The sequence below is a fragment of the Macrobrachium nipponense genome, chromosome 34, assembly GCF_015104395.2.
Source record: "Macrobrachium nipponense isolate FS-2020 chromosome 34, ASM1510439v2, whole genome shotgun sequence".
NCBI lineage: Eukaryota > Metazoa > Arthropoda > Malacostraca > Decapoda > Palaemonidae > Macrobrachium > Macrobrachium nipponense.
Genome location: NC_061095.1, coordinates 24372422 through 24396785, shown reverse-complemented (window position 1 = coordinate 24396785; position 24364 = coordinate 24372422). Strand labels below are relative to the sequence as shown.

At 34.7% G+C, this 24364-nt stretch overlaps 1 protein-coding gene across 3 annotated transcripts in view; it reads right to left on the bottom strand.

The window, feature by feature from the left end:
• LOC135207672 (tachykinin-like peptides receptor 99D) overlaps positions 1-24364 on the bottom strand; it is a 498955-nt gene that overhangs the window by 267619 nt on the left and 206972 nt on the right. The window lies entirely within an intron of this gene.

Below are 24364 nucleotides of genomic sequence, written 5' to 3'. Positions count from 1 at the left end.
TATATTGTTACGAAGTGCAAGTATCTGGTTACCATTCATCACTGTTTACCTCACAAAAGCCAGACATATGACCCTCATCATAGGTATTAAACGACTGAATACTCTAAAGGCAACAGTGACCGCTTAACAACTTACCAGTATTGCAGAAAATCAGACTAAGTTCATCAAAAACAGGGTGTGAGGTAATCTTGTAAGTTAATTAAATTAATCAAAGGGCATCACTCCATCAACAACTTTAAAAGTCTAAGTATTTCCCTAATTTCAGAAGTCTAAGTACTTCCCTGGTTCTAAGTCAATTCAATTAAATTGAAGGAAAACAGATTAATCATCACTCTATGTTTCTACCTAACATAATCATAATCATATGCAAATATACTGGTATAAAAATAAAAACACTTATAAAAATTTTACATACAAAAATTTATTATTAAACTCAAAGTTTATAGGTGAAATTCACAATATCAGGGAAAATTACTGTTACTTGAAAACAAAGTAAAGTTTAATTAATTCTTGAATTAAATTAAGTAAAATTAAATTTAAAAATTAATTTATCACAAAATTCAAGAAAATTAATTCAATTGAAATTCAAAAGTGTTTGGCAATAATTGAAAATTTGAAATCAATTCACAAGTGCTAAACAATAATAAAACTTGAAAAGAATTCTAAGTAAATGCAAATTAATTCACAAGTGTTAAATTTAATTAAATGTGCAATGATTAAGCAATGAAAATGACTAAGTCAATTAAATTGTGAATGTAAATGAAAATACAGAAAAATGTGGACAGTATCAAAATAAAAAGGCACACTTCAACAAGAAAATTAAGAAATGCACAAAATGAAACAAACACAAAACACAAAAATTTGCAATGTGTAAAAGTGTAAATCTTTTCACTCAAAACATTGTAACCATCAGTTTTTACCAAACCACTGTTCCTATCAGTTATTAGTTGACCACTGTTCCTATCCGTTATTAGTTAACCACTGTTCCTATCCATTATTAGTTAACCACTAATACTATACGTTATTAGTTGCAACTAATAAAAATATAACACACTTTACCTTTTTGGTATACCAACTTCTTTCTTTGCTGCAGTCTTGTTTTACACTTTCACAAAAACCAGGCGCCGTTAGGACAATAATGTTTGTTCAGATTCCACAAAAAAACACTATTTAACACTAAATAAACTCTAAGAAATATCAAATATGAAATTCTCAAGCTACGAGTGACCAATTTACATTACGTTAATATAATCTCAAGGATGTCGAGAGAGAGAGAGAGAGAGAGAGAGAGAGAGAGAGAGAGAGAGAGAGATCTGAACGCCTAGAGTATCGAAGATGTAATGAAATTCTCTTCCTTACGGAAGCTGGACAGGGGAGATGACACAAAACGTTTTTGGCACAATTCTTTCTAGAAGCTTCGGAATCTTACGCAACTTTATATACAAAAAGTGTAACCTGCACGTGGCGTTGATCAAAGACACACACGTATGAGACGATTCTGTTCAAAAAAGACATGTACTCGACTCGGTCGACCCAAGCAGAAGCCCCTTATCTTACTTGATGACAGATTCTCAAAACACAAATGAAGTCTCGAGCTCACTTATCAAACGTCTTGACAGATTAGGAAAGCAAACTGAGATCTCTGAGTTCCTCTGATCTCACAGTGCTGACATAACAAAGGGAAACAATCGTAGTTTCAAATGGACAAAGAAGATCTCCCTCTGTCTATGTCCTACATTATATATTCTTTTACAATATGTAATGCGAAATCTGAACACACATTTTAAAACATTCTATCTCTAAGCTATCTAGGAATCTGAAAAAATGTTGCACAATTCTACATAACATTTTGTAGTCTAAGAGGGAATATATGCATTTTGAAAGTAGCAATATATAACATATATATATATATATATATATATATATACATATAGATATATATATATATATATATATATGAATGAGACAGGAACGATAACATCCCATAACAACTTACAAGGAAGCAAAAAACAATATTAAATAGCAAATCATGTTCACTGAAACTGGAAAACCAAATTAAAGACCAACACATTAGTACCCTTCGGACCTTTATAAAAGGCTGAAGAGTGACTCGGGGGTAAAAGTTCCATTGACCGAATTCTGGGTCATAGGGATCCGCACTGTGTATTTATAAAGATTCCCGTAAACAGGAGAGAGAGAGAGAGAGAGAGAGAGAGAGAGAGAGAGAGAGAGAGAGGAATAAAAAGAGGTTAATCATGGAGGGTGGTCGACCTCTAAACCCTGAGGCTTGCCACTAAGTTTCAAGTGGGGAGAGCGTTGCCCAAATTTGTTTAAGTTTGGAACTTTTGATTACATTATAATACAGAACATCCTATGCAGTGTAAAATAGCTCATCTACACACTCACCAGACAAACAACAAACAAACCACACATTTACATATACCGTATATATATCTACCTATATTCAATATATATATATATATATATATATCGATATATATACATAGAGAGAGAGAGAGAGAGAGAGAGAGAGAGAGAGAGAGGAGGGGGTTGGGGAGACTTGTGGCGTGAACAGCAAGCATCATTCTTGCCTATTAAGTAAGACGAACTATGTTCAAACCTTGTGCAAAGACCCCCGCTAAATGCTCTATTCTTTTCCTGACCTGAGAAGTGAATTGGGTACCTTTGTAGTTAAACGTCTGTGAAGGTTGTAACCACGATCAAGCAGGGCGTGGGACTAGCAACCTCATCCCAAAAAGCTGGCTGAGTACCGGAAGGGTAACAATTTCATGCACTAACCTCTCTTCGAGAAAATAACTAACTTCTGGGAAAATGCGATGGATTATTACATTATCCGTCACACTAACACAACTGATAAACAAGGTGATATATATATATATATATATTATATATATATATATATATATATTATATATATATATATATATACTATATACGCACACACAAACAACTTCAGTTCTGATCTTTTCCACGAAATGATCATGAAATTACAGAAATGGAACTTCTACAGCTTTACTTTTGTTGCACTTCCAGATGGCCCGAAGCACTCTTTGATTTGAATAACCTTCTACCAACTGACATTTAACTGCTGATAGCTTCCATTTCTATAGCCTGCAATCTTCTGAGATGAAAATTCTCAGGAGACCATTCACGGTAAGTACTTTATGCAATAGAGCCATTACATCCAAATTGCAATTCTGAACGGGAATAGAATCATGCTGATACGGACATGAAATAGGGATCTTCGCCGATTAACCACCTGACAATCTTTCAAGTCTATTAAAATAAATGGAAAGATTTTTATATGCAGTTGTATTAAAAGTAACTGTACAAAATGGCTGCAATCATCACCATGTGTACACGATCTTCATTAAGAAATTCTTTGAGACCAAGAGCATAATATTCTTAAGAAAACATGCGCCCAAAACCACTGAAAGTTAGCTTCCGTATCTCCCAACTATAGCAACGCAGCGAGATTATATTGTCAAAAGAAAATCCATAATAAACATCCTTTAAGTTAACAATGAATTGCATAAACATCGCATTTCAACTTACAAAATGATGACAATTACGTTAGCAATCAATGAGAATTATATATAGATGCGTCAAACCGTTTCAATTATCAAAATGATTAAATATTCACTTGTCCAAAGCGGGGCTCGTGTGTAGAGCATCTAAATGATAAACTCATTGGGGATATAGAGTTTCTCTCGGAGCCAGAATCCCAAAGGAGGTAATACATACCAGAAGCGGCTTCCCTTCTCCAGCAAGTCTAGGATTTCGAGCAAAACAGGTAATTAATTGGCATGACATTTTTCGCGTCTTGCCAATGGCATTAGATAGGGTGTGTGATACCTTCACAGCTACCTCATAATGAATACTTCACAATTAATTAGTTCAGTTCGGAGAACTAATTCTTACTTGAAAACGTAAACGAAGTGACCGAAGTTCATATCAAATTATGAACGCGAAATGTTATTCAAGGTTACATTGAGGAATAGTATCTAAATATAAGTATTTGAGTCTGAATAACCCGACAGTGTGGGTATTTCAGTGGAGAATGTCTACGTGAGTGAGTTGGCTCTTGGATGCCTCGGGTCTTTTCCTTTGACTTACTACTATTTCTCAGCGCCGCGGTTTCGTGGTTTTGTGTCTGATAACGTGATTCAAATAGAGATGTCTGGCAGCCCTCTGTGGCCACACAGGCTACGACTACATCTTTCTTAAAAAAAAAAAATATAGCATTCCTTTAAATTTTGGTAATTAAGTTTTAATAATGAAAAAAACTACAACTATAATTGTTTAAATTTAATCCTTAAATAATAAAAGTTAAAAGAAGTATCAAAATTTGTAAAGTCGAATCGAATATCCATCTTCTACTGACAGTCAACTTTGATAAATACGGAGGCAAGTTATGCGGATTGCAAGGGGAACGTTGATGTTTAGTCTACCCACACTGAGTATGGTAGAGGCGGCAAACGCTGATTTTCATATTGTTTCTGAAAGTATCCAAATGTGTGTGTATGTATAGAAATTTAAGCGCTCACATACGTATATCAATCTGTCTTTGTTAGGTTTCTAAAGCCTTATGCTATAATGCTTTTAACCAAGTAACTGTCTCACATTATCCAGTACTTCCTGATTGACCATTTGTACTTCCTGATTTGTATTGAGTTAGGCAAAACAAAAGCTACTCTAGAAAAATAGAAGTGTTATGGAATGTCATTTCCTTTCCACAACGTCTTTCATTCTATATTCCTCCTTTTACTTTCATTCACAGTGCATGTATTTTCTTTGGAGATTAGAATTATTTCGTATCCAAGATCTATGGCTCGCCCCACACCCCACCCGCCCCGCCAACAAAAAATACCTTGTTAATAAAGTCCTTCATACAAGAAAAATTCACATTGCAAAGTGTTTCTTCTGATATTAAATCAAGTCTTGTTGGCCGTTTCATTTCTTGAAAGCCTTTACTTGGTTCTAAATATTTCTTCCTTATTAGGTTGGGCGAACTAATTAAGAACATTCTTTCCATAAATAGGACGTTGCTCCATATTATGCGTCATTCCCTTCCACATGTGTCTGACCTCCTTGCTAAATTTTGACCATTTAATGAAAGTGTGATTTATCTGGAGCATCCTTCCTCTTGTACACAGACCCATTTGCCTTAAAAGCCAGTTCCAATGGGACTGCTTTTCTGACCCAAATTGTTTTACCTCTGCCATCTATCATCCTTGGAAAAAGTTATTCTCCTCTCTGGATGTCGGCAGCATCCGAGGACCTGTTTGGTGGAAGCTTCCAACCAGTTTAATGGGCTTTTTAACTTACCCATTAAGAACGACTCCACATTTTGAATTATATAAAAAAAAAGGGTGATTTGCTTCTGTATGAAAATGTATAATTTGTTTTTACAATAAGATGATGTGTATGTTTGTTTCTACAGTCTGATTTGCAACTGTAAAGAAATTTATTGTTTTTACAATATAATATGGATCTTAAAAAACAACAATAAGATTTGCATCGGTAAATAATTTTTTTTGCTTTTACAATATGATTTGCATCTGTGAAAAATGTTTTTACATTATAATTTGCATCTGAGAAAAATGTTTTTACATTATGATTTGCATCTGTGAAAAATGTTTTTACATTATGATTTGCATCTGTGAAAAATGTTTTTACATTATGATTTGCATCTGCGAAAAATGTTTGTACATTATGATTTGCATCTGCGAAAAATGTTTTTACATTATGATTTGCATCTGCGAAAAATGTTTTTACATTATGATTTGCATCTGTGAAAAATGTTTGTACATTATGATTTGCATCTGCGAAAAATGTTTGTACATTATGATTTGCAATCTTGATGTTTGTAAATTTATGATTTTGGGCTCGTGAAAAATGTTTGTACATTATGATTTGCATCTGTGAAAAATGTTTGTACATTATGATTTGCATCTGTGAAAAATGTTTGTACATTATGATTTGCATTGCAAAAAATGTGTTACATTTGATTTGCATCCTGCGAAAAAATGTTTTTTTTTACATTATGAATTTGCATCTGCGAAAAAAAAATGTTTTGTACCATTATGATTTTGCATCTGTTTTTAAAAAATTGGTTTTTTTTGTACTTTGATTTGCATCTGTGAAAAATGTTTGTACATTATGATTTGCATCTGTGAAAAATGTTTGTACATTATGATTTGCATCTGTTGAAAAAATGTTTTTTTTGTACATTAATATTTGAATTTGCATCTGTGAAAAATGTTTTTACATTATGATTTGCATCTGTGAAAAATGTTTTTACATTATGATTTGCATCTGTGAAAAATGTTTTGTACATTATGATTTGCATCTGTGATGTTTGCATCTAAAAAGCACTGCATTATGATTGCATCTGAAAAGTTTGTATTATGATTTGCACTAGTGCCAGTCCTAAAAAGGCACTGATATCCTTGAAAGTCAATCCTTGAACAAATTAGTAAAATAATGCTTAAATCCCATTCCTGAACACATACCAAACTGTTATCAGCTGTCCTTTTAAAGAGCATGTTATCAAAGTAATATTTCCAATGGGAATATTTCAAGGAATAATATTCCCATTTGCAATATTTTATGGAAAAATATTCCCATCGGAAATATTCTAAGGAAAAATATTAACATTGGGAATATTCGATGGAATAATATTCCGACAGGTAATATTTTAAGGAAAAAATATTCTCAGTGGAAATATTTTAAGGACAATTATTTCCAGCGATTTACAGGCCATGCAGCGTAAGCTAGAAGAGAGAACACGATAAATAATCTCCAGTGCAAGATGCAAAATGCAGGCAAATACTGTGTTTTTGAATTCATACATTATCAAGCTGAAACTAAAGCCAAGGTGGCGGAGATGTATTAAAAGAAAAGAAAAAATAAAAACGAGCAAAACTCTGCAAAGGAAAGGAAATATTCCCTCGGATTGGCTGCTGTTGTTAAGTGGGTCTATTGAAAGACCCCGCTTGCTGGATAATTGGATTTGTATTTGTGACGTCAAGACACATTTAAGGCTGAGAGAAATCAGATAATTAGAAGCATTCAAAAGCCCCTCGAGCCACCATTTATTATACGAAGCTGAAGGCAATCTTAAATAAATCTGGAGAATGTTAAAACTTCATTAGGAAGTGAATGGCATTCGAAGACTGCAATGCTGAAATTACTTTACGTCATATTCTGAATATTACAAAAACCTTAAACAGTTCTACAATTTTTGTATTCATGAAAGCATCAAACCCTAAGCAAGAATAAGGCCCCTAAGAGATATACACTTAGATTTAGCTATGGCATTGATTCAAATAATCCGGTTAGATATAAAAGTGACATGATTCCACGGAAATTTCTTCTCTTTACCCGAATGAGATCTAAGAAAAGAACAAAATCCAATTACAGTCTGAAGTGGTTGGTATTGCTAAAAGGTCATGTCATCACGATAATGAAATGAAAAATAAAACTAGCAATCGACTAAAACTACCTTCTTCAGAGACCAATTCCAGAATAGTAAATGACTTTTCTCGTAATATTTCGCCAGGATTTTCTTTTATTTGGATATCAATTGATAACATTAACGTGTATTCTAAAAATTATGTCCACTATGAAAGAAATTATTGAAAGAAAACTCATTAAAAATACTTCCGACAATACAATTATATTAATGAAGAAGTGACGAATACCAAGTAATATTTGTAAATAAAGGCTTTATTCCTAATTACTGACCTCAAGCGTTCTCTCACATTGAAACTTCCGGGATCAGAAGTTTTAAGAGATTATACGGTCAAAAGGAAGGAACGCAGAATGACAGGTTGGAGAAAACTATTTAATGTACGGAAGTATTGTGGACACAGGCGAGAGGACCTGAGAAGGGATGCCTCAATGGAATAAAAGAAGTTTTGGGAAGGAGGGGTCGAAATGTCCTGGAATATACAGTATGTGCGCAAACAGATGTAAGTGGCGCTGTGTATGGGCGGGCAGGAGGGGGGCAGGGAGGGGGTGGAGGTGGTGTTGTTGCTTGCAGGATGCTGAAGAGCCTTTGGCGCAGGAGTATGAAGTGGCTAACGTTATGAAGTTTTCTTCAAGGGGGTGGGGGCACTAAGAAATCGGCACTTGAAACATGATTGTATCAGTGATCGTTTCGTAGAAAGAATCCTTAAAATCAAAACATACACACAAAACATACACACGACACACACACACACACATATATATATATATATATATATATATATATATATATATATAGTATATATATATATAATACATATATACCCACATTTATACATCTTTATATATATATATATATATATATATATATATATATATATATATATATATACACACACATATACCCACATTTATACTTGTTTATACATACATACACACACACACACACACACACACATATATATATATATATATATATATATATATATATATATTATATATATATATACATTTATACATCTTTATACATATATATATATATATATATATATATACATACACATATACCCACATTTATACTTGTTTATACACACACACACACACACACACACACATATATATATATATATATATATATTATATATATATATATATGTGTGTGTGTGTGTGTGTGTGTGTGTGTGTGTGTGTTTGAATGCGTGAAGACAGGATGTTCTCATATTTTGAACAATTAGACAAATTTACGGTCATCTCACATACAAATGGCTAAGTTGCACACAGACACATTTGCATGTGTGATTCTAACTCCTGTAGGCAAGAAAACACGTCCCTGTCCACAGGTCGACGACCTGAATTAACTAAGACGGACTAATTATCAGGTTAACATAACAACAATGGTTATCCAGGAAACATTAGGCCACCTCCTCTAAGCTACCCAGCCTCCAGAGTAACAGGAAATGACTGTGTCTGGCAACCTCAAGGCTTTACTGTTGATTCAGCGATGAAACTCGTTTCGGAGATTTCCAAAATGTCAGCCGAAATACCTAACCACAATAATTACCAATAACGAGTCAACAACCAAAGTCATAATGTAAATAAACACACACACACACACACACACACACACACACACACATATATATATAATATATTATATATATAATAATATTATATATTATATATATTTATATTATATATTAATATATATACATATATATATATATAGGTGTGTGTGTGTGTGCGCGCGCGTGTGTGTATATATTTAAGATTATTTTCAGGGTAACTTGAGATCATGTTGACCCATTTCCCCGGATTCTTCTCGTTACATATTTAGAAAGTTTATCGAGGAATTTCAGGAGAGCAAATAATGTAGGATTAGGGTAAATAAAACAGATATCAAATTTACATGACAAAATGATCAGCACAGGAAATTCCCGGAGTTTGTGATCGGCTTAATACGGATTTATTTAAGGATGTCTGGATGAAGGTTTCCCTTTGAAGGTGATCTGCTATAGACCTGTATTAATATAGCTTTGCTGGTGGTGGTTTCAGAGCGACTCTGTACTGAATAGAGTAAGTAAGCCCCTCTATTGAAAAGCGTATAGGTAACGTCTAGGTACGTAGAAAGCTTAAGAACAGCTGTTAGGGCATCCGGATTCTTATACCATATGGGCCTTGATGAATAAGGCAAAGAAAGAGAGTGGGCAAGGATTCTTCTTAGGTGGAAAATGAAATATTTAAACGTTTTGCAAGAGTAAAACGCTATCTCCCACAGTCCGACAACCTTCTGTTTCTTCTTTCAAATGGACAGCTTGAATTTTTAGTCAGTGGCCCAAGTGGACGTGTTCCATATGAATAGCTTTCATCCTCTGATCAATAATAATTACAATAATAACAATGACCTATTTTATGAAGCTTTTTGGGAGGGAGGGGGAGGGTGCTGATATAAGAAAGGCTATGAGTCCCTGACATGAAAACTGTAACGTTAGTGCCCTTGTTATTATAAAGGACCTTTCTATCTACATCAACTAAGGTATCATCCATCCAAATACTGCAAACTCTACCAGACATTAGCTAATCGCTTTAGTGCCAGTAATAACCATGACCCACGTAACTACTAGGAGGTTTGTATAGAATGAGAGGCGTTTATTCAACTGTTAATTATGATGCAATTTTCGAAAGTAACAACTAAAGCTGTCTTCTCTCCATGGAATTCTTCTAGGACTGCCTATTAAGATTCTACATAGTATACTGAGCCAAATGGGTAATCTGTGTCAGAATGTATATATCTTGTAAGTTTACGGATAACTATTCAACAGTGATATAAGTAGATATAAAAAGTATCTTGCAAATGAAGACGTAAATTATGTGATATAATTCTTAGCAATCAACACAAATAAGCGAAAAAAATGAAAGCTTTGATCTTCAGGACTTACACGTTTCTCAATAGCAACTGAAATTAATCTGTGGACTTAATGAAATAGTTTTCTCACCACTGGAAGGAAGTTAATTAAAACTAAAAGGCCAAGGATAATTCACATAACGAAAATTCACAACCAGGATGATCTAAAAGGTCTAATTTTTGTCAATGATGACAGCAATGATCACGTCGACAAGCTTTTAGTTTAGTGAAATATCACCTTTATCTGAAATGACTGATAAATGTATCAGCCAAATAAAAAAACGTGCCAAAAAGTGCACAGATTTTTCTTGAGAGAGTTATAGAGAGTAACATCAAATATTAAACCCGTACAGGAATACATATGAGATCTGAACCCATATGGCTTCAAGAAAGTCTGTAGAGATGACATCCCAGTTTCAGTAGCGTAAGTCTGGGAGAGTAAAAATATAATAATTCAAAAATCAGCGTATGCTTTATATAGCAAAATTGCTTATTTATTATAACAAAAGAAAAAATGCTAACAGACCTCAGCGACGGATACGTTCGAGAACAGCATTGGATATCAACAATAACGTTACCGCATACAATATTAATAGTGTATACAATATTAATAGTGTATACTTGCATAAACGCCGCGTTCAGACTTAGCGTTGCATAAAGGAAACTTCATTTACGTGTATATTCTGAATGGCATATGCGAGGGGTGACTGGGCACAGAATATATTATTTCCCGAGGACTATTGTCCCCACTCGATAGATACTGCTTAACGTTATGCGGCTAGGACCATCGCAACTTCATTCCGAGCATGTTATATGGGCAAAGTGTGTGTGTGTGTGTGTGTGTGTGTGTGTGTGTGTACACATGCATATATTAGAAATAATCAACACACAATCACGTGTCGAACACAAATAAATTTCTGACCGACATGAAGATCGAACACAGGACTTTCAATTAAAGACCTGGGTTCAATCATGATGTGAGTCAATTTTATTCATTTATATATATATATATATATATATATATATATATATATATATATATATATATATAATACATATACATATGTTTATTATATTTGTATATAATATATATATGTATATTATATTTGTATACAATATATATATATATATATATATATATATATATATATATATATATATATATATATACATATATATTATAGTGACAGGCTGAAATCAACTCCAAAGTGTTTTCACGGGTTGTCAGGAGACAAATCCTTAGAGATTGCAGGTTTCTTTCTCTCTTACTGTTATTGTTTCTTATCAATACTGCCTAACGTATTCTTAAAACATAGGTACAGTTTATTTCTCAACCATCATAAACTCATGTTTTCTCCCGCATTTACATCGTGAGGTGGTGTAACAGACGTGCAAAGATTGATAGTGAAGATAACCCCCCCCCCCCCCCCCCACCCCCCCCCCCCCCCCCAAACCTCCACCGGGATTTCACCCGTTTTATTTTTCATTTCAAACTTGTCTGAATAGACGAAACCGGTCCCGACGCACCTATTGCTTCCTATGAATGATTCATTTAAATCTCGAGGGATGTAGTAGTTCACTGCTAATGGTTCCAAAGGCCTCTCTTCAGCCGATACATTCTTGTCGTATTTCTTCCTCCAAGTCTTGAAATTGTTTGATACTGGTCAGAATTATACTTTGCCGCATTATTCTCTCCTTGTAGCACTGAATTGAAGCATCTTCCGATACAAAGATAGACGCGTTAATAAAAACACAATCACTTGCGCACACACACACACACATACACAGGACTATCTTCCTGGTTCTCAAAAATTTTTTTTAGGACGAAGTTGCTAGTCCGAAGCCCTCGTCCACACTTGACTATGACCCAAAACAGTGGACAAACCACCAGATAACTGACTGATCGGATGGTTGAAGGTACAAAGGATTTTCCAGGCAACAGACCCAAAGAGTTTCCCTTTCTTGGTCCAAGACTAGAAGCACTGAAACTTTATATATATACATACATACATACATACATGTATATATATTATATATATATATATATATATATATATATATATATATATATATATATATATATAATATATATATATATGTGTGTGTGTGACGATTTCCAAAATAGTGCAACCTTGCTGCACCACCGTTGCCCAAATATTGGTTCGGAGAAGACATTGCCGTGAGTGCTCTCCCAGCAAAATACAACGCTAAGAAATCCAGTATGTCATCTCTTTCGAATAAACGTTCCCCTCCAGTGCGGCTCCCTTTTTGGACACAGTCTGGAGGAAATGGAGAGAGGGAACAGTTTGACTAAATACCTTGCTCTGTTTTTCCTCTCTGGGAAAGTGAACTTGGCCTCGCCGGTTCTTATGTCCTATGATGAACTCATTCGGGCACAAACAGTGGCTTTTCTTGAATTATCTGTATTTACTGCATTTCCTTGAAATATCTACATTTCCTGCATTTCCTTGAAATATCTACATTTCCTGCATTTCCTTGAAATATCTACATTTCCTGCATTTCCTTGAAATATCTACATTTTCCTTTGCCATTTTCTTGAATAATCTACAGTCCTAAATTCCCTTGAAATATCTACATTCCCTGCATTTCCTTGAAATATCTACAGTTCTTACATTTCCTTGAAATATCTAGATTCCCTGCATTTCCTTGAAATATCTACAGTTCCTACATTTCCTTGAAATATCTAGATTCCCTGCATTTCCTTGAAATATCTACAATTCCTATATTTCCTTGAAATATCTACATTTCCTGCATTTTCTAGAAACGTCTACATTTCCTTGAAATATCTACATTTCCTACAGAAGTGGGGGAAATAGTTCAACAATTGCTGAAAGACGAAAATAAATCATAACTGAAACTTAAAAAAATACAAAACTATTTTAAAGTGTCAATGTTAATAGTAAAATGATTTTAAAAACCTGTAAAGGTGATGGGCTGGTAGCAAGATAAGGCTGGCAAGCGTGTTACGTACATAAAAATCTAAGGTTAATTAAAAGTCAGAGTAAAAGGTGTTAGCGGATGTAAACTTCTGACTCCATAATATGATGAACAGCTTTTAATTAACAGTATCCTAGTTAGTTTTCATAGTTACCTCCAGCTAAAAACAAACAAAACTGCTTTAAATGTCAAAGTGACACGGAACAGAATCACAAACATGTCCCTCAAATGCAAAGTAGAAAGACATGCAAACTAATGACATTTAGACGGTTTAAGGAAACGGCTAAAACTCTGGGCTCGGAATAACTGATGGAGGCTAAAGTAATAATGCGGCAGCAATGGATACAAACCATACACAATGTCCCAGTTCGCGAAGCCTCGTCTCATCTGGGCAGCAGTTGAACACTCATGAATGCTGACACCCTTGTGGCAGACCCTAATGACATAAATAAACTAAATTACTTGCGCAGAATAAAGTTTACTCAGTCGAGTCCGACTTACAAACATAGTAGGTCATGAAACTAAGTACTCTGACTTTTCTCTTTCTCTTTTGTTATTAAATTTAATACACGTACACGTGAATATATATATATATATATATATATCTATATATATATATATATAATTTTATATTCTATCATTAAAAACTACAGCGATATACAAGAGGGTCAAGATAAAAATTTTTTATCCAGACCTTTAGGAGGTTATGTACCGTTCCGAAGCTTGAGCTATAAGGCAAGTGGTGCGAGATGATTATGTATGTATGTACGTACATGTGTATGTATGCACGAATAAATTAATTTAGAAATTCTGAATACTATACTGACTATAACTCGCATTTGACTCTTCTTCACTTTGTGGAGTTATTGAATGATCCTCCCGCTCTCTCTCTCTCTCTCTCTCTCTCTCTCTCTCTCTCTCTCTCTCTCTGGTATACTAGCTAGGCTCATTTCCAAGCATTGATACAATTTCTATGGCAAAACAAACGCCAACATCATCATTACCATCAAAGAGACATTTCTTCCCGTTCCCTTCCTCTTCCTCGCCCTCCCTCCATCCAGGAATCCTCCGACAAAGAGCATAAAACAACTTGTTCAAATTGACCGCCGAAGCCTCTGGCACTAATTGAAGCTGTATGTGAATGAATTTTTTTCCCGAGCAACCCCACTTTCATAAACAAAGGCCGCCATAGACAAAGAAGAATGTCATAGTGGGCAGCGCCTTGCCTCCGGCGAAATATTCCTCCTCTCCAAAGGTGAGAGAGAGAGAGAGAGAGAGAGAGAGAGAGAGAGAGAGAGAGAGAGAGAGAATATCACAGGCTTCGCCACGTAGGTGACAGTGACTATATGGACAGAAAAATAGGATGAGTTCATTTAAAAGATGGCAGAGAGAGAGAGAGAGAGAGAGAGAGAGAGAGAGAGAGAGAGAGAGAGAGAGAAACATAATAGGCTTCAGCACGTAGGTGGTAGTGTTAATATGGACAGAAAAATAGAATGAATTCCTTAAAAAGATGAGAGAGAGAGAGAGAGAGAGAGAGAGAGGAGAGAGAGAGAGAGAGAGAGAGAGAGAGAGAGAGAGAGAGAGAAACATAACAGGGCTCCAGCACGAAGGTGGCAGTGAATACATGGACAGAAAAATAGAAAGAATTCATTCATTGTTTTATTTCTATTTCATCCATATGAAGTGGTTTAAACTTCGGATGAAAAAGAAAAAAAAAACTTTACGAATTCTTCTTGAAGAACCCAACTTTTTCTTTCGCTAAACTTTCGGACTTGGTAATTGGTGTCTGTGAGCGGAGTGCGCACAATTTGCCGAATACTGACAGAATAAAAGATCAGAACAGGATCAGTTTATAAAGGTTCGAATTGAGAGAGGGGGTCGCATCAAAATTTGCGTAAGAATGCAGAAATTGTTTCTTGCTATAAGTAATGCTTAATTTTGACCACCAAGCAAAAGGCGACGAGTATACTAGAAAAAAAATGTCTTTTGTTAGTATCAACACAGAACAGGTGTTGGGGAACTTCTCTGGATCTCTGAACTGTTCCTGATTATTAAACTTAAAATCACTACCTAATGATAATGAAAATCCTACCCGCTTAGAAAAAAAAAATAAAGTTCATTTCAAGCCACATCTCAAAACAAGTACTCTGAATTTCTCATTATCATTGTTGTTACCGGTGCATTCATGCCATCAAAACAAGTGGTAAAAGAAGAATGGGAAATTACCTGTTGGATACTTTTTGAACGAACTTTACCTAACCTAGGGGTATGAAAAAAAGTAAATAAAACAGGGCTGGTGTAATACTAGAGTATACATCTCGGGAATTTGCGTCCCATTCATACGAACCCTACAGTTCAAAGACTAGGAATAAGATGCCTTTATTATAAATATTTACATACCTACAAGTAAATTTTCTCACCAGTTGACTATCTTTGCTCCAGAAAAATACATAGAAAGACATTGCTATCATAACTGTCATCATTATCTTCTCTATCATCTTATTACCTTAGTTGTTAATACCACTGTTATTCCGTTATTATAATTATAATAACCGACAAGGTATTCGAGAAGAGAGTATACAAAAATACATTTTCAGTACTGTATATGACACTATTTGGAGATGAAATAAAAAAAATGCCACATTCCATCTAGGAACTAAAATAACACGGAACAGAAATTACGCCCCAAAAGGTGTAAAATAATGTAGTACTTCCCAGCACGTTTTCCTCTTTAATCCCTGTTAAATATTCCACCATATATTGGAGAGCAAAAGGTCATCAGCGTTAACTACCTCGGAAATGAGTACCTTTCTCCTTATTTACGCATACCACGTATACATTTTATTTCACTATTATTCTTTAATACTAACAGCACAGACCTGTATTCCAAAACAACTTCATCCAAATAAATATTTTGTCAGAACTTCCAGTACAAAAGATACTAATGCAGCGTTCCTTAACCTGGGGTGCTAGCACTCCCAGGGGCTGCTGGGGAAGGTCACATATGTGGCGGTAAAATATCAGTGTTTCTGTAGTGAAGGAATACGTTTGGACAAATGTATTTTTAACATTTTTAAATCCACGACATGAGGGTGGCTCTGGCTAACACGATGCCACGATATGAGAAACTAGTCGTACATAAGCAACAACAAAAATCGCATTGATGAGTATTTTTTTTATTGAGGTTGTCCATGATCTTTCCTTTATATTCTTATTGTTTTTGCCAATGCTATTGCCATAATTACTGTTTTTGTTTTGGAGAATGAACCAAATACAAGATCAAGATGTACTGCACTTGTCTTTACATTAGCCTTGTAGTAAAGGTGTTAACCAATGGTAGGGATGCTGGACTGCTTAGGCCTGACCAAAAGGGTTGCTGAGGTCGAAAAAGGTTAAGAAACGCTGTACTATGTATCTCATTTAGATAGAACGGTTCGTGGTGGAAGGTTTTTGTTCCCTAATAGTAGCAGTTATGACTTGGACCTTCGACGGATGGTCTCTTGTTTGTCACTTTTTCAAAAGTTTTATTTCAACCGAGATCTTTCATATTCACAGGTAAAGGGATCCCTGATCCCTTCACCTGCCCGAGAGCAACCACATTCGCTGAACAGCAGCACCAATATGCAGTAATAATACCCTGCTGTCGAACTTCTCAGTTCCAGAAGTCCTTTATACCTCACATCGTTGGACTGTGCAACAGCCTCTCAGAAGGTGTCATGCAATTGCAACTCCAGAGGTTCAAGGGAAGGTGCAATGCATTACTACCCTATTACTATTCTCAAGGCATTTTAATATATTTTCATCTCCTTGTTAATTTATTAAATTATTTTTTTCTAATATGTGGGACCTATTCTTTCTGTATTTTCCTTTACCTCTTCTTACTTCTTCCTAATGAACACCATATTCTTGGGCAGCTTGGATTTCAAGTCAATGGCCCTTGTGACTTGTTCCATATGAATAGGTTTCATCTTCTGAATAATAACAATAATCCAAAAAATGTCAATATATTTCGAAGTATCATGTAGCTAAACTTCAGGTAGGATATCAGCCCCAACGAAACTTTAAAGAACTGATAATTTAAGCTGGGAATTTGTTCTAAGACAATCAATAGCGTTCTTATACTTTTGATAATAACAGCTGTTTTTTTTTTTTCAGTTCACTACACTTGTTTCCGACTTGTAACCTCTGTGGTCATCTTTATTTTTTTTTTTTTTTACCAACATGCCCATCAAACTGGCTGATTTCCCAGAGGATACGGAAACAAATATACAAATTTTGGTTTTCAAAACATGACCTACCTTGATTCATAAGACGAACTAGAAGAACAAATCTCTCCAGACAAAAACGAGAGTGAGCTTCAATTTGCTGCAGAATGGTGTCGCGGATTTTATTTTTCTCCTTTTTTTCTCTCTCTCGCTTTCATCCCGAGTCGTCATAAAAATGGAGAGTATTGGGATTGAAGATTTTGATTCCTTCGAACAAGTCTTTTCGATCACAGTTTTATTTCCCTTACAAAAGTCTTTTCTGGTAGTTGTGCCTGGTACATTTATTACCTTTTCCTATGGTAGATTTATTACCTTTTCCTATGGTAGATTTATTACCTTTTCCTATAGTACATTTATTACCTTTTCCTATGGTTTCTCATTTGTGAGAATAATGAAATTATTCTCACAAATAAGAATAATTTCATTATTCTCACTTAGAGAATAATGAAATAAAAGATTTTTCATTATTTAAAATTTTGTTCACTGAAGTTCGGAAAAAATACTTTTATTTTGCGTATTTCATAGAGTATAGTGGCCAGTAGACTAAACCCCCGACATATATATAAGTGTGTGTGTGTGTGTGTGTGTGTGTGTGGTGTGCGTGCGTGCGTGTGCGTATGTGTATGTCTAAACGAGAACTCCTATATTCTATCCTTAAAAAGCAATCACTCATACATTCCTTGATGACTGTTCCAAATAAAGCTAAAGCCGGGTAAAATTTTAAAACCTATGGGCCTTTTTCTAATAATAATAATAATAATAATAATAATAATAATAATAATAATAAATAATAATAATAATAATAATAATAATAATCAATAATAATAATAATAATAATAATAATAATAATAATAATAATAATGTTTAAAAAATATCCACAATTATATATAAAAATATATTTCTATGTAAAAATATAAAACAAAGACTTTCGAACACTTGAACGGTGTTCCTCATCAGTGTGACGTTAAAATATTTTTATATATAATTGTGGATACTTTTTAAACAATTTGTTTTCACGGAATTGTGAATTTCTTAACAAAAATAATAATAATAATAATAATAATATAATAATAATAATAATAATAATAATAATAATAATAATAACAGCATCCTGACATAGACATCAGCAGTTTCAACGTAGGTTCTTATTCCTTCGCTGGACCATCTAGCAGTAAGCTGAAAACTCTCTTGGGAGTCTTGTGATTTTTTGTTTTGTTGTTTTTTCTTTTTTGCCTGAATAAGTTCAACGAATACCTGAGCTCTACTTAGACGAAGGAGATTACTATTTCTAAGACTCTCACTGGGAGCTTGTTACAACATACGTTCAGGAGAAGACTTGGTTTCCTGGTCGTCAAAATAACATATAAAATCATTTTGGGTGGCCGCTTCATCTTAACCTCAGGCACCACGTGTACACGGCAAATGTGCTTGAGTTCATTCTTTAAATATAAACAGAGAAACCTTAGTAACTATTTCTATCGATTTTATTTTTTCATCTCAACAGCTCTTTCTTTGTTTGCAGGCGTGACAAAGGTTTTCGCCCACAAGAGACCAGCCCCCATTTACTTTAACTTGGCATTTTAACAACCCAGTTGCCTATCAGATTTCCCTGGAGCTTGCTGTTGTAGCAAAATCGATCATATGTCTTTATTCGCACTGTTCACCTAATGTACCTATATATCCCTTGTACACCTACAATCGTATACGTTGAAAAAACGTTAGTTATCTAATCAGTATGAATAGGTTGTCTATCATCAATGTATCAACGTAAAAAATTCTTTTAAACACCACTTTTTACTAACATGCCCGTCTTTTAACAGCTATACAAAGTTAAGTTTTATCTATACATAACCCTGTTTTCCCTAATTTCGTGAAAAAAAAATCACTGCAGGTCAGTTTTACATAATTTTTTGTGTTTAAAATCTGCAAGAAATAAAATAGGTTTCAATCCCACAAGTTAACATAAAGACTCCAATCACTTAATGTAATGCACTGTACCCTTTGTATTTTCACTATATTATAGAGACCTTTGTAGTTTTAGAAAGCATGAAGTATCAGTACATTAGTTTTCCCCTATGTAGTTCTTGAAAGAGAATTCCTCTCAACGAGGTGTAATTAAAACTGTACATAACGGTCTTTAATGAAGTTCAGTATATCTTAAAATATAGTTGAAGTCCACAATCAAGACGTTCTTTCCATCCCTTTCTCTCTTGGCGAAATGAATTATACAGCGACACTAATTTGAGGCTCCAGACCACGTAGTAAGCACCAAACTCAATGCAATTTCTCCCCTCTGTCTACTGAGCTGGAATGTCGGGTTTCCTTCCAATCTCATTTCTCTTTAGAGTCCCGTATACCTTCACCCTCAATCTTCATTCTCAAATGGGAGAGCAATGGATCAGACTAAAACAGTGATAGATAGAAGTTAGTGATGTCCAGCCAGTGTATATGTCTTACTTATTGGTTATGTGCCAAAGACAGCCCCATTCTCTTTGTTCTCTTCTCATCCTTTGATACACACACACACACACACATACACACATACACACATATACATACATATACATATATATATATATATATATATATATATATATATAGTATATATATATATATATATATATATATATAAGCGGGTATGTGTGTTGGCATCCGTGTTAATCCATAACATAACCTCACGGATGTCTTTAATCATATCAGATACCAGGATATTTTGAGAGAATTTTATTTTTAATAATTCTCTTTTCGTATACTGCAGTACTACCTATTATCAATCCAATAATCTTCATGTTTTCTTTGTCTTACCCTCTACTCTTCTATTGAATAAGTCTTTTCAGAAGTGCAGTCATATCTGATCATTTCCCCTACATGCATCGTTTTAATTCACCTGTAACAAACTTCCGTCTCTCTCTCAAATATAAATTCAATTTTCTCATGCTGCTTGATGATACTTTCACCACCAAGGATATTATTATTATTATCATAATTATATTATTTATTTTGACCTACCCTTTCATACATTTGTTTAAAATCATAATCTTCATTATATTATCCAGAACGCACAATGAACAAACCAATAGCAAAGCAGACATATATCTGTAAGGTCAATAATAATCTTGTTATAGTAAGTTACGATAAAACTGTTCCGTTGTTCAAGAACCATTTTTCCTACTAAATTTCCTCTTGAAACTTATCTGGAAAAGAGACTGGTCGATAAAGAACCGCTTTGTAGGCGAATCTTTCGTTTTCTCCAAATAACTTAACTTCATTGCCAAATGGAGTTTGAATTTGAAGAAACCAACGTCATTTGGAAAAAAACAGAGATCAGTAGGAATTATACCTTGACAGCCACGGCCTGGTGGTGGCATGTCCTTATAGCGTTGCCAGACGCACGATTATTGCTGATTTTAACCTTAAATAAAATTAAAAGTACTGAGGCTAAAGAGATGCAATTTGGTATGTTTGATGATTGGAGGGTGGATGTTCAACATACCAATTTGCAGCCCTCTAGCCTCAGTAGTTTTGTACGATCAGAGGGCGGACAGAAAAAGTGCGGACGGACAGATAAAGCCATCACAATAGTCTTACAACAAACTAAAAAAAAAGGGAAGTTCTGCTCATTTATGGAAAGGCATTTCCCAAACTTCTCTACCAACGAATAATCGAAGTTACACAAATCTGACCACAGAAAATAACAATTAATGAGTATACACATACGAAACACATTATAAGATACACTTCAGTACGAAAAGATATTCAATTTAATCAAAATAAATAAAGATCAAGATTAAAACATAAGCATATTACTAGATATACGACACTTGGCTCGAATATTGACTATTATGAAGAAATAATCTCAAGTTACAAAAGGAATAACTGAGTTAATAATTTTCTTACCAAATAAACTTTTCTCAGAAGGTCTCTCTTATTTAATTATTTACAATGAGCGCAGAAAATTAAAGCTTCACCACTTCAACGGAATCTCTCTCTCTCTCTCTCTCTCTCTCTCTCTCTCTCTCTCTCTCTCTCTCTCTCTCTCTCTCTCTCTCTCTCTCTCTCTCACGCAAGTATTAAGAACCTCTATTCTAAGAGCTCAACATTATTCGGTAAATGAATTTTATTTTCTCCGCAATAATTCAGTTATGGGTCTACAACATCAAAAACACCGGATATCATCTGGATAATTACACAACTTTAAAGCTAAAATATTTTTGAAACAAAAACCATAAAAGGAAAAAAAAACTATCAACAATTCTTTCATGAACATAAATAGAAAAACCATCGGTAAAAAGTATCTATACCCAAAGGCCAAAGAACTAATCGTTAAAATTGTAAGCAAACTTTTTTGTGATTTCATGAAATTTCCAACAAACCGTAAGAAAAACAATCAACTAAGACACGCACAAAGCAACAAGATTTATCAGTTTTTGCACTATGCAGGAGCACTGAGACTGTTGCACTGATGATCTCGATTTCAGCAAGAGTATTAAAGAAGGAAACAAAGTAAAAATGCATTATAGTTTCTTCGGTGAATCGAGTTTTCTGTACATCATATAAATAATCAAGACCACCGAAAACAGATTTATCTTTCGGTGGCCTCGGTAGTATGAGCCGCGGCCCATGGAACATTTGAACCACGGCCAGATGGTGGCCTGGCCTATTATCGTTGTCAGACGCACGATTATGGCTAACTTCAACTTCAAATAAAAGAAAAATACTGAGGCCATAGGGGTGCAATCAAGTATGTTTGATGATTGGAGGGTGGATGATCCACATACCAATTTGCAGCCGTCTAGCCTCAGTAGTTTTTAAGATCTGAGGACGGACAGAAAAAAGTGCGGACAGACAGACAAAGCCGGCACAATAGTTTCATTTTTAGAAAACTAAAAACCATCACACATTTTTGACGAGTCTTTCGTAAAGGGATAGTTTTCTATTATGTATTGATGACTGCACCATTGGTAAACTAATGCCTTGCAATCCTCCTTTCACATTACATGAAAATAAAGAAACTACCTTTACATTTGCGATGAAAGTTTGAATAAATTCATATATTATGTGATTAAGCACCTAAATACAACAAGGGCTATTGAAGAACAAATTATCACCCAGACGGTGAAAAAGGAGGAAAAAATTAGCAGATTTTCAGAACGAACGTCGCTCTTGCAACTTGGGACACCCATTATTTACATAACAATATCCAAGATATGCTGCCAGTGAGCCAATATATAAAAAAAAATTTACTACTTTGCAAATACATGACTGGAAACATTATTAGCTCTTAAAGCGTTTACTTTTTCACTCCATCTGGGATTGCCACCTTGCAGGACCGAACTTATTTGAAAATAGCCTTAGATTTGTTAACTGGCTAAGAGAAAAGGGTTAATATTTATGGCAATTTTGCATAAAGCACAAGATCTTACTGTTGTATCTATCAGTGTCGATTTTCCCAAGAAACGAAATGAAAATTAAATTCCACTTCTACGCGCCTACAGGATGATGATTATCAGAGCTAACCCGCTGCGCTTTCCCACTGAGGCTTCTTCAGTGGCTTCAAGTGCAAGAAGGCCCTACTGGATGGTTCCCAGCACACGCTCACTCGTGCATGAGTTCGATATCATAATCAAGGTGTGATGAGGTTTCTGCTTGTGACTAATGAGAAATCACCTCCATGGATGGTGGAAGGAATGATTTGGCGTGGGATCTGACCGAGTTTTCGACCTGATCGAAGATGCTCGGCTCAAGTTGTTTCTTTAATAAAACTTGCTGGAGTGCGAAAGGATAAAAATATTTTTTCCGTGATCTAGTACGCATTCCAGAAAAGAGAAAAATGTGATTTAGTTCGTGTCCCTTTCTGAATATAAGAAAACTGCCTTCCATTTTCAAACACAGTGTTTATCATACTTTCATCACTTCAGAAACATTTGAAATAGTATTAGTTCCTAAATGTTGATACTCATTACGGTTAAAGTTAAGAACTCTGAAAACTAGATAAGGATGATGTCAAGAGCACACAAATGAATATCTAAAAGAAAATACAACAATGAAAGGATCACTTCTACGACTAGCGACTCAGCGCTCACGATATGGCATTTAAAATATCATTTTAAATATCTTCGGAATTGTGAGTCGTTTCGAAAAAGGCTTTTCTTTTAGGAATATTTTCGATGTCAGTAACATGTTCATACCGTGATATCGTCTTTAAATAAATTCAGTGGGACTTTCATGATCTATCTGACGTTCACATGGGGAAATAGGAACTATTCTAACGCAAATAGACATAAAGACAACTATTTCGGGGTATATATGATATAAAACAGCGAACACATACCCACACACATATACGTAAAGAGCCAAACCGAGAGAGAGAGAGAGAGAGAGAGAGAGAGAGAGAGAGAGAGAGAGAGAGAGCAAGGGGTTAGCAACCTCAACCCCACCACAGACTTGTTGAGAAACCGCGAGGATATCTCTTTCTGACGCCACCCAATTAAAAAATGAAAAAAATAATAGGTGTATGATAAAAAAAAAAAAAAAAAAAAAAAAAAATCATAAATGCAATAGGGTCCTAGTAGCGCAGCGGTTAAAACGCTGCTTCTCTAGCTACAGATCCCAGATATACAGTAATCCCGTAGCGATCCACACCAATGGGAATATTCCCGATAAAACCCATTGTTCTCTTGTCGACTAAACAGTGAATTACGTACTAAGTAGTTTGTCTACTCTGGCGGGTCCTAATCCAGGTGGG